The sequence below is a fragment of the Triplophysa dalaica genome, chromosome 22 (genome assembly GCF_015846415.1).
Source record: "Triplophysa dalaica isolate WHDGS20190420 chromosome 22, ASM1584641v1, whole genome shotgun sequence".
In the NCBI taxonomy this organism is placed as follows: domain Eukaryota; kingdom Metazoa; phylum Chordata; class Actinopteri; order Cypriniformes; family Nemacheilidae; genus Triplophysa; species Triplophysa dalaica.
The window spans coordinates 16,870,938-16,890,300 of NC_079563.1; the positions used below are offsets into that span (position 1 = coordinate 16,870,938).

The 19,363-nt window shown below is 40.9% G+C and overlaps 1 protein-coding gene across 2 annotated transcripts in view; it reads left to right on the forward strand.

The window, feature by feature from the left end:
- Nucleotides 1-2,882: 2,882 nt before the first annotated feature.
- zmiz2 (zinc finger, MIZ-type containing 2) overlaps nucleotides 2,883-19,363 on the forward strand; it is a 31,932-nt gene continuing 15,451 nt past the window's right edge. The window contains exon 1 of one of the 2 annotated variants that reach the window (XM_056736493.1): nucleotides 2,883-3,466. The gene's annotated coding sequence lies outside the window, so the exon portion shown is untranslated. Of the gene's footprint in view, nucleotides 3,467-11,484; nucleotides 11,661-19,363 lie in introns of those variants that run through there. The other variant, XM_056736494.1, reaches the window with a different exon arrangement.

Sequence of the window (19,363 nt, forward strand, 5' to 3'; positions counted from 1 at the left end):
TATTTAACCAGAAAGCGTGATAAAACATCTTTTAAGGATTTGTCTTTTTAAGAGTGCAGAGTTGGAAGTACAAACGGTGAAAGATAATATGTGATTGGTCTCTGACAAAGAATACACTGCACCGTTTCCTTACATCTCTCTCTTTCTCTCTCTCTCTCTCTCTCTCTCTCTAGTTTTCTCTCTCGTTCTATCTCTCTCTCTCTCTCTCTCTCTCTCTCTAGTTCTCTCTCTCTCTCTCTCTAGTTTTCTCTCTCGTTCTCTCTCTCTCTCTCTCTCTCTCTCTCTCTCTCTCTCTCTCTCTCTAGTTCTCTCTCTCGTTCTCTCTCTCTCTCTCTCTCTCTCTCTCTCTCTCGTTCTCTCTCGTCTGGCCCCAAACCTCCAGACTAGTGCTCAGTCATGCTCATCAACACTGCAGTTCTATTGTTCTTTCCTCAGCAGCTCAGCTCTTGCCTTCTCCCCCGCTCTCCCTCCCTCTCTCCCTCCATCTCTCTGCTGGATAATTCCCATGATATGTTCTTGCCATTGGCATGGGGTGTACCACTTCAAATGGGGGGGAACTACAAACAGAACCTGACTTTTGAACGCTCGGCACTTTGATATTTACCAACCGTTATTTGTTGATTCAGCAAAAAGCTCATAATGACAGACACGTGAGTGAATGTGACTTTAACGTAAGAATGTGTGACACCTATCACACATACCGTGCAGCTCGCACCCTTCTGAAATGCACACGTTGGGCGAGCCCGTTCCCTCACAGTGTAGTAAAGTGCCTGTTTTATTGACTCTGTGTCTTAAGGGCAGTTCTTTTCCCGTTTTTCTCTCATTGCCCTGTGAGATCTTAACAGGACAGGAATGAGAGAGGAATATCAATTATCTCGCTGCATGATAGCAAGCGGGCGATAAACTGGCAAAACGGAAGACATGATCAGTGTTGCGGCCTAACATCACACAGATGCAGAACCATCATAATCATAAATGTGAAAGCAAAAGAGCAAATGAAAGATGCTGGTGCTGATGAATGTCGTCTGTCACTGTCAGCTCAAACCCAAAAGCTCAACATAAACGTGAATATAACAGCACATCACAGCTCTTAGACAACTGCTGTCCTTTCTGCTGGATATAAAGTCAACATCAAATCAATATTCACCCTCTGATCTATCTTAGAGTCAAAGTGAAACCTTGTTCATCATTGCATTACTTTCATGTAGATTATTTTTATGTGGAATAATGTGCACCTGTAAATTGTTCACTGTAATACCATAAATAATATCCATGCAGAGAGAAAACAGTGTCAATTTGAACAATTAATTTGTGCATTTAGTTTTTATCTTATCTTTAATTTTATTTAATAATTATATTCATATTTGATATTATTTATTTAATTATTTTCATTGATGTTTTTCCTGATGCGGTGGGTCAGGTGGGGGAAGTGGGTGAAGTAATAGTTTTTTTTGTTGTAATGTGGTTTCTTAAAGAAAAATATATTACATGTTATTCAAAATATATGTTGGTCTTGATAATCTTTCATATAAAAATGTTAAAATTTTGCCTATTGCATTTTCTTGTTCACTTGGACACATCACATTACAGAAGTAAAAATGGGTATGACCACTGTTTCATTTCAACTTTAAGAACAGTAGTTTACATTTGTTAGAATTATTCCTTTATGTTAAATAGTTATATTATTATTTATCAGCATCACTAGGGTAGGTCTTGAAAATCGAATAACATTAAATTGAGGAATCAGCGCTAGTGGAGTTAAATATCTGAGGAGATGGAGTTGAGTCATCTGAGCTTTTTAGGGTTAGAAGTTGAGTTTGGCCTTTCCTGACCTCTAAATTGTGAGATGCGCCCCAGTCTGAACCAATCTATTCTTTACCAATCAAGTCCGCACACAACAGACCCACTTCAACACGGAAATAATTTATGGAACAGTTCTCTTTTAATGGAATTTTTATTACGTTTTAATATTATTTTACTTTTAATGTTGTTAAATCCAAATGTTACTTCCACGTTTGTGGTGGGAAATAATTCACTTCTGAGGTGACGTCTTGAATGCATTCTTTGATTTAAAATAATTGTTTTGAAAATGTAATATAATTGTGAATAGTTATAAATAATATTTGTTACACAGTGACCTAATCATACAAACTGATTAAATAATAAAACAGGTATAAAGTTGTGTGATGTGACATGCCATATGCTGCCAACTTAACGTTTATATAATGAAGCAGCAGTGCGCCATTTTGGCTCATTTCGTTTTCAGCACTCACTAACAATTCACAGAACAGAACAATCCTCTCGAGCCACAATGGCGCCATCCTCAGTCATAACGTGCAGGTAACACACAACATATGTGAAATTTGGTCTGATCTTTTCCTCATAATAAAAAAAGTAATCTTAAACTGCATTGGTTTATAGTGATGGCCTTTGTGTTTTTGTTCAAACCTTCTCTAATCAGTTTTGGTCTAATTTCTGATCTTTACAAAAAATAACTGAATATCTGTGGTATATTAGATAAATGTTAATTGTCCCTTATCCACACCTCAAAATATCTTTATTTGTCATATAGCAGAACATTTAAAAAATATTTTCAAATAATCAGGGTTTTATGTCACATGTGTGGCGCAATTTGGGTAAAACACTCCTGTCATAGGCTACCGTCATTTTAGAGAAATGTTTATTTTGTAAAATAGCTAGTTTAATTTGATTTATTTGAAAGGGATGATCGCATGTAATACATTTCATGTCCACTTTCGTCGTGTAGTCAAACGTGTATTCAAAAATTCACATGTATTAAACGACACCATCGTCGCTCGCTCTGTGGCTCGACGATCCGTTGATCGAGTCTCGCGCTCGGAGGAAGTCAGTCAGCTGGGGGGGGGGTGCGACAAAAAAGAGAGAGAAAGAAAGAAAAGAAAGCGAGGAAGAAAGAGAAAATACTGCCTCTGTTTCTTCCGACAGAGCACCTCCATCCCCATGATCTCATGAATAAATTATAGCGGCTCATTGTGCAATAGAGGGAGGAATGCGGTCGAGCGGACTCGTGCGCGCACACACGAACACACGCACGCGCGCGCAGAAGCAGCAGCAGCAGCAGAAGCAATAGCAGCAGCGACTCTCTGGATTTACTCAAAAACATTTGACTAAAAACACACAAAAGCTGCGCGACAGAACGCTAAGGTTTTATATACCCACACATGGATCGTTTGTGAGGAAGTTTTCGTGAATACGATCCGTTTTTAAACGCTTTTAATGTCTTACTACAGCTTCCGATTTCTGAGGTAACCGTAGATATCCAAGACAAATAGACACATCGAAGGGCTTTTATTTGTATTCATCCGCACCCGCCGAGGATCGCAGCAGATCCGAGCATTTGATTTTTTAACATTCTGAGGGGAATTTCTGACAAGAACACGGAATCAAATCCAGTCAGCAGATCAACCTCGGGCAGCCGGAGTGGAAGGTGAGACGCTTTTATTTCATTAAAGGTGTCTGTAAGATCTCAACGTCGTGTTATTATGTTTCGCTATGTATGTTTTTTGTCTGTATGTTTGTGTGCAAACGTGCTTGGTGATCTTTAGGACCATAATGCACGTAGTATCCACCGTTCCCATGTTGTGTAACGTTAAATGTAATGGCCCGGTGCAATCGTTTCCTGCTTTTCTTTGCCTTTAACTTATTAAATTGCCTGTCAAAGCACTGATCGTCTCTGATAAATAATCATAAATGTGGTATCCTCATATTAAATGTTGGAAGGACGAGCATTTTAGCCCTTGCGCGTGAGCTTATTGTAGTAGCAGGGTCCCCTAACGTTACTAGACTTAATATAAAGCCTTTAACTTGTATATTTGAAAAGGAGCATTAAGACAAAATCACGATGTAACGTTAGATATTATCAGGGTTATGACTGTTGCACTGGTGCATGCTTATCTGTCATGTAATGTGGCTTTTTGTCTGACTTAAGTTAGCTGAGAAATAAGGGGCTAGACAGTGAATCTCAGTTTTTCTCAATGCAAACCCGAGCTCTGGGCATCACAGCTTTGAATGTGCCAAGATTCAATCTGATGTGTTTAAAAGACACCCTGCCACTATACAGCTAGCACCTTCAATTCATGGAGTTGTTTTTGACATAAAACTGACTTCTGATGTTTAAAGTGACGATTGTAGCATGGCCTGTTATGTAATTTGGGTGGCCCTGATCTCATGCTGTTAGTAAAGTTGCTGTCAGTACCAAACTTTTGTCATAAGAGACCACACGTGCTCTTATCTGTTAAAGAAGGTTTATTTACAAGTTATTATCAGGGTGGGTGAAAGTAAATCTAATGCTGGTTTTCCTTGTTGAGCTGGAACCGTGCATGTATCGGGCTTGGGGTTGCAGAAGTATCGCTTGGGATGGAAGGGAGGGAGTGAAGGGGGTGGTTTGTCTTGTCGCATCACAATACCTTTTGCATTAGCATCATGATAGAGCGCTCCACCCAGATGCTTTACATGCTGGCAGCTCACCTATAGGCAGGTTGGTGTAGTGGTAGGCGTTTTAGGCCGGTAACCACACAGCAGGTGAGATAGACAGATGGTGTGGTGGATGCACACAACCTTCCAGCCACAGAGTCTGTGTTTGTGTGTCACTGGACAGGTAGGCAACAAATGCGTTGGCCATCCCCGGGGGTCAGGTTATGGCCGAGGACGTCCCAGTGTTGACTTTCTGCTCTGAATTGCATGCGTTGTATCTTTCTAGAGCCGCTTAAGTGCTGTTGGTGATAGATCACTCAATTATGATAAGGACCTAAGCCATCTGCTGTTCTTAATAAACAGCGTCTGTGGGCTTATGTTCTTTTAACTTAAAAGAACAAAGTAATGACATCATTGCATCTGTCTGAGAAGGTTGCGTTCAATTCATGCGTGTCAGAAAAATGTGTACGAAATGGTAGTGAGGAGTTAGTGAATTATTGATCGCAGGCCAGACTTGAAGTGTCAAGTAATGCTATGGTCCAAAAGAGGAGCGCTATGGCTTTGTATCGGCTCTCTACAGGGATAGAGACCTAAGCTTAATATCATTAAATGTGTCGGCAGAATGTTGTCATGTATTTGCACACAGGTTAGAGCGTACAGTGTTCACAACAATGCTGGTTTCTGTTTCCCTGCGGTTTACTGTGTCATGATGAGTTTAAAGTAATGTGGTGTTTTGTTTTTAAGATATGCAGTCTTCCCTGTATCATCAGTATAGGATGCATATTGTGTGCCTACCTGAACGACCGTCAACGTGATAAGCTGTGCAGTTTTAAGCAGAGGATATGGGGTACCTGTCCTGTTCCAGTGTGCTAAATGATTTGACTCACTTGAAATGTGCAGTTTAGTTCACACAAATTTGTTTTCCCTAAATTACTTTGTCTTGTGTGTTACACAAACTGAAACCTTAAGGAAATGTTGATGCTTCTCATGCAGAAGAAAGTTACATAGATCTGGAACAATGTGATATTAAGTAAATGACTGTTTGGGATGTCCCTCTTAAGATATTTTACCCAAATTTGGATAAAAATTCAAAATAATTAAAACTGATAGTTAAATGCCACTGAAACACACAACCTAATAAAGTCAAGTGGCAACAATGTAACATGCTATACTGTCTGTTCATTGTTGCATAACTGGTTTGACATGATGTTCTTTAAAATAAAAGACGTTACAGTAAAGTTTACAGTATGCATAATTGTACAATATTCACTGTATCTAAATGTTAAACCTTACTCTTTACTCACCATGTGGTTTAACAGGGGTGACTGGTATAAGTCTTTCATCTGAATTGGATTGACTTGTTAAAGTGATAGTTCACCCCAAAAATAATTTACTCACGCTCTTGTCATTTCAAACCTGTATGACTTCCTTCCTTCTGCCAAGCAGAAAACAAAAGAAGACATTTTGATAAATGTTGTTAACTGTCACCCCTTCACTTGCATTAGTTTTGTGTCCACATTATAGAAGTGAACGGGGTCCAGTGCTGTTCAGTTGCCAACTTTTTCCAAAATCTTCCATTGTGTTCTGTGGAAGCAAGAAAGTCATAAAGGTTTGAAAAGATAAGAGGGTAAAAGAGTGTAAATGATGACAAAATTGTCATGTTTGGGTGAACTATCACTTTTATGATAAGTACTGTGTGTCCGCACGGCTCAGCTGTAACTGTAGGAATACATATGTTAGCATGTCACGTTTTTACGGACAAGAGCTGGGTTTTAAAATAGAGCCATTGCACCCGGAAACCCATCACTTTATTTTTTAACCTTGGTTCGTGCAAACAGTGTGCTTGACCTTGACGCAGAGGTGGTAGTGTGTAGACAGCAGTTTTGCAGAGGATATGTCAACAGAGGCCCTGCTGTATGAACAAAAGGATGAGCAGGTAATTTAATCCAGACCTCACACAAAGAGGAATAAAAAACACATCCAGGAAGAGCCATTCCTTCACACGTAAATCTATTCCCATTAAACTAGAACATTTCTTGTCAGCCGGGAAAGTGCTGGTTGGCTGCACGTTTTAAAATTGGCTTGAAGGACATAATATAATTTTACTTTTAATATCGTACTACTATTTTCGCAGTCTCTAATACAATGTACATGATGACATACTATATTTGCAGAAGTATACAGTTTATATAGGATACTGTAACATTTTTTACTTATTTTAATTGAACTGTCAAAAGTTTATTTAAAACTGGGTTTCAAAATGCAAAAGAAAGACTTATTTCTGAGGTTATATTTCATTGTAAGTACATGCCATGTAGTGCTAAAACATTGTAGTATACTGTTTTCTTTATCATGGCAGAAAAGGAATTGTGGTTAAGGTTTTCTTCTAGGCACAGAGTGTGTTAATATTTGTCCAGCACTAGATTGTAGGCGGATGGTAAGAGTGAACATTTCTAGTGGTTGCAAAGTGTGAGAATAGCTTAAGATCGCAGTAAATGCACACATTAACACGCAGACGGATTCACGGCCTTGTCCTCTCTTCTCCGTCTGCTTCAGTACTCTGGTGGAGATTTATTTTTATATCCACGAGTGAGCAACGCACACACACTGTTCAAATCGACTTCTCTACCACACATATGGATCTTGCCAGCCTATATTTGGTGCGCTGTAGTGCTTCAAAAACTCCTGTTACGTCAATTTCCTTTTTTGTTTTTGTTCAGTGGTCATCATCAGAGTCGATTAAGGCAGATTAAGTTTCTGAGCGGGTTTCTGAAAGAGAGATCGTATGAATCGGGACCCCCGCAGTCCGCCTGGGGAGGGCTGTGATTAAAGGGTTTTATTAGGATCACATGACAGTGGACTTAAAGGGCTCCTTTTGTGATCAAACATTAAGATGTTGATGTACAGATCAATGTAATCGATGCTCAAGCTGCAAGTGCCTTCAGGACAGATTCATTGCTGTTTTTTTTCCGGTTGATGTTGAGGACTAAACGATGTACGATTTACATGGCCCTTAGCTGTCAGGGGTGGGAATCAGTAGGGACCTGATGATGAGAAAATGTTGTGAATAGTTATATTGTGTGCAATTTTAAATTATACTGTGATTGTATTTATTTCGGGCAGCATTTGCAATTTAGTGTTTTGCACAGTTGCGTTTGGTTATGGTTAAACAGAACTAACTTATTTTTAACAGAAATATTGTTGATCATGCCAATCATAAATGTTGATTCGGTAACATTGTTATGTTTTCAATGGAAATACACATTTACATTGTAACATTGTAACGTTTTTAATTGAACATAAATAAATCACATTCTCAGAATTAATTGTACATTAGTTTTGATGCAAATCATATGGATCACAGGACAGTGGTTGTAGATCTTACTTTAACACGGAACGCCAGCGAGCATCATGTTAACAGGCGTGTGACAGCGTCACGCAGTAGCCTGAAGATCACCGGATAGATCTGGCAGTAATCTGCCTGCTGTTTCACCCCTGCAGCCAGTGCATTAGAGGACAGGCATGCAGTAACCTCTTATTGACTGACTGTGTATAGGAGCAGGCTGTGACGACTCACTGCTTTATTACCCACACACCCACACACCTTTATTACCCACCACCGGATCAAAGCCAGAGGTCAGAGGTCAGAAACCTGGATAAATCTGCTTTCCTTTTCACCCTCTAGCTATTACATTTAAAGGCTGACATAGTCTCTTATGGAGAATAGTGCAGCAGATTTAACATTTCTTTGAATCATTTACTCACTCTCATGTCATTTCAAACCTGTATGAGATTCATTCTTCTGCAGAACACAAAAGAAGATATTTTAAGAATGTTGATAACCAAACAACATTGGACTACATTGCCTTCCATTGTGTGAACACAAAACCACAAAAACATTTCTCAAAATATCTACTTGATAATATATCTAATATCTAATATCTACTTGTGTTCCACTAATGAAAGAGTCACATACAAGTTTTGAGCTGAATGTTAACCAATTTTGGGGGTAGGCTATCCCTTTAAAATCTGTTATGAAATCATTAAAGTAAAATCGCAGGCTCTGTATAGCTGAGCTCCTCAGCCACAGGTGACGGGAGCTTGCCAAAGTGTCGAGACTCTCGCCGGCTGCTTCGAGGCTGTCCTCGGAGGATCAGCAACGCCAAATGCTCTCCGCAGCCCCAAAAATCCAGACAGGACTGTCGGTGCATTACAGGGGTTTCGTATATCGCTAACGTTGTGTGGCGTGAGGCTCGCAAACCCCATCCACTAGCAATGCTCTTCTTCAAAGGCACTGCTGCAAAAAAGGGACGTCTGGCAAGAGTACGCTTAACAGGATTAAAGGGGGAAAGATGATTTTGCAGCCCATCCTTTCAAAGACTCGATGCAAGTAGTAAATTCCACTTTCAGAGGTGTGTAGGGGGTGTACATCAGAGATGAACGACTCCACCGTTGGAGAGGGGGTGGAGGGCTGTGGAGGCAGGTAGCTCTCCCTTTTAGAGCAGCTGCTGTTTGCTCTGCAAATTGATGTTCTTCACTCCCCCCTGTATGTTTGGATACGCGGGGATAGCTTTGATCTATCCGGGATGGCAGGGCCTTTTTTGACCACTCGCACAAATTGCTCCTGTAGGGACTGTGGCCTGAGGACTGTTTATTCGGCTGTAACATTGAGAAGAGTAAAGACACTTTGTCTCAGATATCAATGTGCTAAGGTCACAGGGGTCACCCCCGAGTACCTTTCCACCAGCTGCTAGGAATCCTGGAAATGTGTGTTGAAGGGGTGCTCGTGGACAATGAATGGCTAATGGGTTCCCTCTTTTTAGACCCGAACGCAAGGCTTTGCTGCGTTCATTAAATAATTTAATTTACGAGTGGCCTCAGTATCCGTTTCAATAATACTTCAAAATTTCCTTGTTTGTTTGAACGTGCACACTAGTTAAATATGTCTCGATAAAAGGATGTGTAAGACCTGTGCTTACGGCAGCTAAGGAGGACTAGATTCAAGGTTCAATGTAAATCACGCTTTCAAATACACTACTGTATTGGCCACTTGAGAAAAGGCTTAGATACACTGTGGCAGTTCAAACGCCAATCTGTAACGTGTCTCTCTCTAACTTCCTTTATCCTTCCTTCAGGCTCCGACAGACCTCGCAATAGAAACATATTTGTATTGACGGCTCTGAATGTCTCTAATCTTGCGTGCGTCTGCCAGAGTGACGCCGAGTGAGCTTACCAACCTTCCTCTTTTTGATAAGCCTCCCCGTCAGAGGACATTTCTGACCTCTCGTTGGTCTTTCTCGAAGGTTTGTTGTTTACTTTCTAGTACACCGATAAGGCGAGAAAATCGCTGTAGTCTTTAGTGCTGTGATTGATGTACTTGTAAGCTGTGCAGTTCATGGTTTAAGTCAATAAACCTTGTAAGATGATCCAAGTTGAATGTCTAGATCTTATATTTGGACGGAAACGACACCAGAACCAGATACGCGACGGCCACATTCGTGTCGCTTTGGTTCGTGTCACTGTAGATGCCTCAAAACCGGACGTGTTGTCAAAATGAATGTTTCCTGTGGTTTCATCTGCATAGTCAGGGGCTTGTCTAATCTTCCCATCAGTGTAGCGCCGGGGCTGTGACGCAGCTCTTCCACCCTGACACAAGACAACTCCCCGAACAGGCTTATTTCTATCTAATCTGGCCAACGGAGAAAAGCGCTCTATGTCGTCAATTACACCCTCCATATGGCGCACCTCCCCACGTGAGGGACGGCAAGGTGCAATTCATCATTTTGTGGACAAAAAGAGAGCGAGCGGGGGGGTTGGTGGGGAAGAAGGCATGACCCTTGTGTGTGAAGTCTCTATAATGTGCTTTGGCTATTTTGTTGACTGTACAGTGTAATACTTCGCAGGGTCTTGCGGTTTTCTGCTTAACAATTTCTGGGTTTGTTTGTGTGTGTTAAACGGGCATTAGCGTATGCTGATTTGTGTTGGTTGGAAACCCTGGAGTGAATATCTATTTTTGACACTCTTCCTTCTTTTGTTGTTCAGTTGATCATTTGCTTAGTAGTACACCACAGCTTTTGAGTCTGATTTGAATCACAGGCAAATCGATTTCAGACAAGTCGAAATTCGGCTCTTGACGGACCCGCAACCGCACGTAACCATCCTTGTCCTGTGAAGCTAAATGTAACCCTGGTCCAGTTGGATGACTGGCCAACCGGTTCTGGGCTGGATGGCCGGAAGCACTTCTGCAGTAATGAGCTGTTCTTCTGGTTTCTCCTCAGGCCTAGTCAGTGTTGTCTGGTAAGTGTGGAGTGGACACAGCCGAGCGAGGTCGCTTAGGTTAATGGATTCTCTGTTCATGGTGACAGGGAAACCGTGGGCTCTGATAGATGCCTCATTAGCACTGCATCTCTATCTTGCAGCTCTGTGACTGACCAAAGCAGATAGTGAAGCAAAAGCATCGGGTTGTTGAAATGAGAAGGTGTTGTGCAACTGAGAGCGTTTCGATTTGGACCTGTTTTGTGTGTCACCTAATTTACCGATCAACTCTGGTTGAAAGGCATGTCTGTTCTTGCTTCTTGTTAATGAAGGTATATATTATTGCCAAGATTTCTGTGTTAATTCGTAATTCATTTTCATGCTAGTCATATGTTCTTCGTTGTCTACATGGTAGCTAGGCATGTGTCAGTTGTAGCCAGTTTTGTTTAAGGATTTTCGTGAAATGCACACTCTCAATGAGCCAAAACATTCATGCAAAAACACAGTTGAAACTTTTCCTCACTTAGACGAACGCACAAGATGCGAGCTGTGTTTCTCGACGGTAGCACCGCCCCAGAAAAGAGACCTGCCTTAACTTGCATTTTCAAGTGCTTGCTAAGTATCCCTGACAAAATCAAACCCGAACCAAGCCAAATTTGTCACACTAATGCGTTTAGCGCTGCACGTTTTCTGGGCGAGAACGAAGGTGACTGCAGTTCAGTCGCCTTTAGCGCTGGCTGGCATGAAGACGGGGTGAGAGCGGGGACAGAGAATCGTGTCATGAGGGACTCTGCCTCTCCTCATCCCTCTGAGGCCGGTGGATGGGACACGGGTCTGCTCATCACGGACAAGAGAAACAAACAGTATTCAAGTTCACCTGATCCTTTAGCACAAACGGACTAATCGGAGAAGTAAAGAGACTTTCCAGCCTGTTCAAATTAGCAAAGCTAACTGTAAGCTCATCTTTTTCTTTCCACAGAAATGGATTTGTTTATGAATTGTTTACTATTTATCTTGTAGTATTTACATGAACGATATCATGTGAAGGCTTGAATTAAATTAATTTAGATGGTGAACAGATTTTGATGTTACATGTTTGTGAGTTGTAACTGTGTTGTCATTCTTTGGCTCTCAGCAGCCCGGTTGGAAAATAGGTTTTAATGACGCTGACACTAGCACCATTGCAGTGGTTTTAAGAGTATCACATCTGAATTTTGGTTTCAGGCATGTAAGAGACACTTTAGCTGAAAAATGAGTGTTTGACAATTGATCTTGGATCACAGGTACCCTCGGTATCTCTTGTATGTTAGGGTGATCCCGTTTGAACAGTTTTTACACTCGCTACTCGTGAACGTCTGTCATGTTGAAAATCCTTTCAGTGGAGAAAAACAGAGACCGGCTCGTGTTTGTGAATTTAAGGGGGCGTGCGCATGTTTCTCAGACTGAAACGGTGAGTCAGTGCAGAGGTGGGAAACGTGGGACACACCGACATGCTGTTTACTGACAGTGTAAAATCCCAGCAGCATTGCAACTGACCAGTTCCTCTGACGTCGTCTTACCACACAGACAGTCCCTGCCTATACAATCATCAAATGAAAACAAGCTTTGACCACAGCACACCCACCTCATGAGGTGAAGTGTCTTCAGACGACCCTCTGACTAACGTTTCGTCACTGTTCCATGCTTGGTTAGTTGAAGGATCATGTGCTGTTAGTTCCTGTAAAGACTTCAGAAGTCCTTTTTGTCTTCTGAGTAATGATTTCGCCCACTTATAATCTGATAAGGGTGTTGTCTCTTTGGTTTTTAGGGATGCGGTATCGGTATCAGTACCAGACTGAAATGTGTGATTTGAATGTTTTTGACAAACATATAAAAAAGTATTTTTCATAATGTGTAGAGTTATAAGTTTCAGTGCGTTGTGCTTGTAAAACTGCAACCTCACAAAAAATACTAGTACAGGCATCAGTAGTGGCATCGGCAAGTACCAGAAAAAATATCGGTACTCTCTCTTCAAAAAATGGTATCGGAGCATCCCTATTGTTTTTTTTTATTCATACTAGAGGTTGTACAACCTAAGATTTTTTTAGGTCGACTATTATGTGATTAAAGAAACGTCGACTAGTCGCTGACCTCATTAATAAATAAAATAATAGCTAGGAAATGTTTTGCAACAAGATTTAATGGGTGTGGGCAGTAAGACACTCGTGTGTGCGGGCTGCAGGAGAATGGCGGGATTCCCGCAAAATGGTCTCTAAATATATAGTTTCTAAATACAAATAAACTTTTGTTCATCCATTGCACAAGAGCAACAACAACTAAACTTAAATAAAACTATTTTAAAGCGCGAGGTTGGTGATAGCAGGGCTATGCAGTAAAAGAGAAGCATGGGGATCTCTACAGCAGTCTGACCTTAACTTACTTCAGATCTGAAGCGTGTGTACAGACCCAACTTCCCTTGAATTTACAACAAGTTAACTGAAAGCATCATGTGCACTTATAGATGAAACAACAGAAAAATTGTTGAGGTTGGCGGCCTATGACTTGTATATTTATTAGCAAACTGCAGCAGATGCTTTATCATAGCAGACATACAAACGCAGCACCTCAGTGACACAGCAGCAAATATGAGATTTTTATTTATTTATCCCATTTCTTTCATGTTATATTTTAACAGGGAAGAAGCTTATAAACAGACTATTATATTTAAAGATCTGCATGTAGAAGCTAGCGCACTGAAAGTAAGGCTTTACCTGCGAGTTCGTGCAACCCCTAGTTCATACAATGGGTTCAGTGTTGTTTGGTTATCCAGGTTCTTCTAAATATCTTCTTTTGCGTTTGCAAACCATCTCTGTAATATAGTTACTGGATAATGTGTGTGTTTGTTCAGAAGGTCAGTGGCGTTTGTAATAGGTCTAAGATCTGTAGTGTTCGTCAATGTTGTAAATAATCCATTTATAAAATTGAGCCACAAATATGCATGTCTTTTGCTTGTTTCTTCAAACTTTGTTTTGGTTACAGGTGCACTGGTGGTTTGTGGCGTTGGATAATGTTTAGTTTGTACACTCTGCCATGGTTTATGGAGGGACTGGTCACGACGAGTCCTAAGAATGTGACTAGTCATCAGCGAGCTGGTTACTTATGCAATCGTGTTTGCTCCCTTCCTTAATTTGTGCTTTTCCTTCAACTAAAGATACATGAACCCAGAGGCCTGAAGACACCTGCCGTTAAAGTAACGCTTCTGATATGATCCCCACAGAAGCTCTTTAACCGCCCTGCTTCTCTGTCTGATAAAGAAGGAGGCAGGCTGGTAGAAAGCTGTCTCTATGAAAGTCTCCATCGAGTGGCTCTGTCACCGTTCATCAGCCAAACCATCAGTCAGTCAACCTGTTTTTCCCTCTACACCAGCAAGGGAGAGAAAGGCACTGCTGTGTGCAATGTGAGTCACGTTGCAGCATAGAGAGAGAGAGTTGCACAGAAGCCGAATATTGAAGTCAGACAAGTTTATCAAGCGCAGGCCCTTGAACGAACCGGCCCGCTCTGCTTTTGCAAAGGACAGTCAGAGGCGTAACAAAGTCATTAAAGGAGAATCAATTCAATGTGACGCCATTTGCGTTCGCCGTGGCTCGATTCAGACAGACTCGGCTGAGCTAAATGGGTTTTTGAGCCGTAAGCCTTGTAGACCGTTTACTGATGCCTGAGGAGGAATTTGATATCCGCCAAATGAATGCTCTCCATTGTGCACTTCCACTCAACCTTTTCTTACCTCCAAGAATACCAATGCCTCTCGGCTAATAATCTATAAACACACATACGTTTCGCTCTTCCGTGTAAAGGCGAATCAGGTTTATTGATACGTTTATTAATTGCTTGTTCATTTTTCCAGGAGGAATGTCTCATGGGTTAACATTAACTTTGGCGCTCAAGTCATATTACAATGGTTTTGATTGGCATCTGAGAACCCTGAGACCCTCCCACACATGTTAACAGAGGGCAGGAGAGAACAAAGAAGCTTGTGTGATAGTTTTATAGTTACGAGTGAATCCTTGAGATCCAGTTGAAGATGTGGAAGAACTGTATATGTTACAATGTTTCAGTTTGAGTTTTATTTATTTTGGTCTTAGTTGAAATACTTTTTTAAAAGTTTGTACAATACTTTATTTATATTTCTCTACAGGTTGTATATACAGTTCTGCTCACCATTATTGGCACCCTTGGTAAATATGAGCAAAGAAGGCTGTAAAAATAAATCTGCATTGTTTCTCCATTTGATATTTTATTTAAAAAATATACAATATTCCAACAATTCATTAAAGTAAAACAGTCTGAAGTAGGGGAAATATCACATTGAGAATTTTTTTTCCTCTAATACACCCTGGTCACAATTATTGGTACCCCTAGAAGTTCTTATGAGTAAAATACCTCCCAAGTATATTCTCATTGATATTTACATTTTGTTAGCACACCAATGTGACTAGAAACATGACGTTGTCCACTTATGACTTCTTGTTGCACAGGAGAATAAATATTAGTAACACAAAGCCCAACCCCCCTTAATCATATATCACAATGGATAAATCCAAAGAATATAGTTCTGATGTGCAATATAGTTCTGTTGAGCTACATAAAATACATAATGGCTTTAAGGAAATAGTTATAAAAATAAACAATGTCATTTCCAACATCAGGGCAATGAACAAGAAGCTTTTATACCAGAGTTTCTGGACATTTTGTTCAGACACATGTCATCATGTTTATATCAAATACCAAAAAGTAAAAAAATCAAAACCTGACTTGCTCTGCTAGAAATATTCTGATGGGTCGTGGTTTGATGACCTTCCATCAGCACATTGGATCAAAATAAACATCAACGTCAATAAAAAACTGAACACAAAATCAAGATCCTGCCATAGCAATCCCAGTTCCCTGACCCGAACCCTATAGAAAATGAGTTATATGAACTGAAGAAGAGAAATTCTTTATGGAGGAATTGACTAAGATGACTCTCAATGTAATCTCAAACCTCATCAGACCGAAAAGAAAACACTCAGAGCTGATTTTCTTATAAATTAAGGTTGCGGGGTGAATTAAATACATGGGTGCCAATAATTGTGGCCAACATATATGGAAGAATTTTATTTTTCCTCAATGTGATATTCCCCCCACTTCAAATTCTTTTCTTTGAATGAAATGTTGGAATTTTGTAGATTTTTTAAATAAAAGATCAAAAGGAGAAACCATGCAGATTTGTTTTTACAGCCGCCTTTGCTCATATTTACCAAGGGTGCCAATAATGGTGGGACTGTAACTTTGTCTATGTCAAAGATCTTGACTTTATAGTCTGACCTGAAAAGACCCCTGACTGCACAAGTAAATCTGCTGAGCGAAGTCACGGGCTGTTCCATTCCATCATACGTGCTCGGTCTGGCCTGATGCCCTGCCGCTCCGCCAGACACAAACAAATGTACAAACGCTCGCAGATGTCTTATGAAACATAGACGCTCCTTTCGTTCCATTCCGGGTATGTCACGGAGTTGGACCTTTCTGAGTTTAGACTCAGCTGATGCTTTAATTCTCTAGCAAAAAAATGACCTGTCTTAAGCAAACACTTGAAGTGCTTCAACTTAAACTGGAACAGACTCGGAATAACTGGTGTGTGCAGAAAAGAGTGAATCGCCAACCTCTGGCTTTGCCATGCTCGTAGGTGTACGCCGGCACAAAGCCGTGAGCAAAACCGGTTGTGCATCAATTTTTGTTTGCTCCCCATTAATTTATTCACAGGAAGGTGTTAGACTAGCTTTTAGACTATAGTCCTGTGTGTGTTATAGAGAGATTGAGACAACGGCAAGCTGGCATCCGCTACACAAGCAAACACCATCACGATCACCTCACGGCTACACAGGGCCTACACCTCTCCCAAAAACAACTCCGCTATATCTATCTACCAACCAACACTGGGATTCAAGTTACATTTGCATAGTTTTCCATGTCTGAGTCTTTGCGTCGTACAGCGTCACAGCCTTAAGGCGTAGAGAGTTGTGAAGAAAGTGATGGATGGTGTTCACTTTACTCTCTGACGAGGAATGAAATTTGCATTTTTGTCTCCGATGTGCTTGTTAGAGTTTTGTTTTTCTCGAGGTAGATGTTTGGTGCCCTCAAGGCGACACTTTGAATGCGTTGTCGATTTAGCTGTGCTTAATACTGACCCGGCACTCCAGCTTCAATTGGCAAGTCACAACACTCAACAGCGTGTGTTTTAACAAGCTTTGTCAGCTGTAGACGGACAGAAATGGCACTTTTAAAAAAGCAAACTGCTTCCTTTTAAGTATTTAATACGGTTAACCACCTTATATTCTTTCATTCAGGTTTTATAATGCCAGGTTGTGATTTTAGTATCTCTTAAATTATATTATCTGATTGGTGTCTTTCTCGTTCTTTTTGTTTTTCTTACAAGACAGTTTCCATCATATGGTTCCAACTCCGCATTCTTTGCCACAGCACCGTCACTGGTGTTGAGACACTTTTAGCCAGGGAGCTGCGAGTGTGTGCGCGTTTGTGCGCACATGTGTGTAGGAATGTGTTATCAGGCCCGGCCTTCCTGTGGTTCCTAATCCTCTGTCCCCTTCCCCAGCCCCCAGCCTCTTCGCGCTCTCTTTTGGCATCGACTTCTTTACTCTGGCTTAGGCTACGTGGGGGAAGGGTTCTCCAACCATGTGACCCAAGGTGCTCCCCCATTTTGAAGGCATACGAATCTTGGCAAAGCGAGTCTCATGCAAGTCTGCTAGTTATCATTTGCTCGCTCTTGGTTAAGTAATTTCATTCTCAAATTGAGTTTCTGATTTACTAATATTTGTATTTTGCAGATGATGTAGGGATTTGTTAAAGCTTCCAGTGATGGATTTGGAAGGACGATGCCCACGAGGCACCACTTAAGGAACCAAACAGAATTGCAAAAAAATAAACAAGAATTTCCAAACTAGATTTTAAGCACTTTTTGTTGTTTTGGTCCTGCCCCAAAAGCTAATGTTACGTAGGGCCGCTCACCCGTTGCACATCCGTTCGTCTTTAAATCTTCAGGGTCTGATATTCCTCATTGTTCGATTGGCTCTAAGGAATACTATTCCAACCTGCGCTCCACGTCCTTAAAATGATTCTGTCCACAGAAAACGCAGTCCCCGCAGAGAGCTGAATCCGCACTTCGTTTCAAGAGCGCTGACACACAGGCATTTCTCCGGCCTATCAAAAATCAAAGGCCTGCAAGCTTTTGTGTGCTGCTTGGCAGAAGCGATAAGAGTTGCTGAACCTTTTAAAGAGTTTTAAGGTATTTCTCTGTTTTATGTAGTGTCCAACAACAATTTGAACGGAGTAAAAACACTTTAATTTTTTAATTATAGCCAGTTATAACTTATTATTACCTTACTTCTTGACGGACTCTCTATGATTTCTTTCTTTTAGCTTACTCTGATCTGATTGGTCTTATCTTCTGTGATTGGTCTACCGCATGCAGTGTCGCAAATGGAGCATAGGGCGGGCATTACAGGAAGTGACGCTAATCCGACCCAGACCTGAAATTAGAACCACAGACATCGCGTGATTCAAAATCAAGTCATTTTTTACCAAGCCAATAACTTTGTTATTCGTTCACTTTCGGCTTTACAACTTGGAAGACTACTTACATTCACACACAGCAACATTACTCACTGCATGAAATGCTATTTTACGGAGATTGTAATATTTACTATTTAAAAGGGTCACACCCCTGCAGCGCCACGCTGTTTTGGACTCATCAGTCCTGTACGGCGGCTACAGGAGTGCATGTGGACGGACCTCAGAGAGCTGGTGAGGGAAATGGAGGGTAGAGAGAATGAAAAGATGGTTGGAGGAATTAAAGAAAGGGAGGGAAGCCCAGCAGGAACGGGTCACTGTAGGCCGGGGGTGGAACTAGAGGAAGAGAAGAGGAGGGGGTTAGATGGAGCCCGGCAGTAAAGAACAGCGTGTTCTGTTCATTCCAGGGCAAGAACTGTTTGTGCTGTTATCTGTCACACAGTGAAGCGAAAGCAAAAGATGTAGATGCTAAACTGACTTACTGCACAAAAATAAGTCTTCAAGACTGTGAAATAAGACAAGTGCTGTATGTGGCCTTGATAAATGTTTGACAGAACCTTGTTGCCAATAAACTTGTGGTTACACTTGCCACGTGTGTGCAGTTATTTAGTGTGTTCAGTGTTTGTAGTGTCCTGTAGTTGTGAAAAGCAGCCGATTGTTGATTTACAGATAGTAATGACAGTAAATTAGATGAAATGAACACTTATTTTACATATGTAATCATTGAATCTAAAAATAACTGAGTCTGATTAATTGATCGCTTTCACTGGTGTCTGTTCTGCGTTGATTTTTATTGTGTGTGTTATGTTGAGCTCTGCCATATTGTGTTCCCAGAAAGGATGGGTTACTGTCGTCCAGTGTTTGAATGGATGCTCCATCATTGAAGGATTGTTCCAATATGAGGGTTTAATGATTACAGGGGTGGGCTGAGCTAATTAAACATCATTAAAGTTCGTCAGTCGGATGTTCATTAAGTCGGAGAGCTGTAAGGTAATGCGTCTGATAGACATTCTGTAGTATTACATGAGATGCTGTAATGTGTTTTATGCACTCA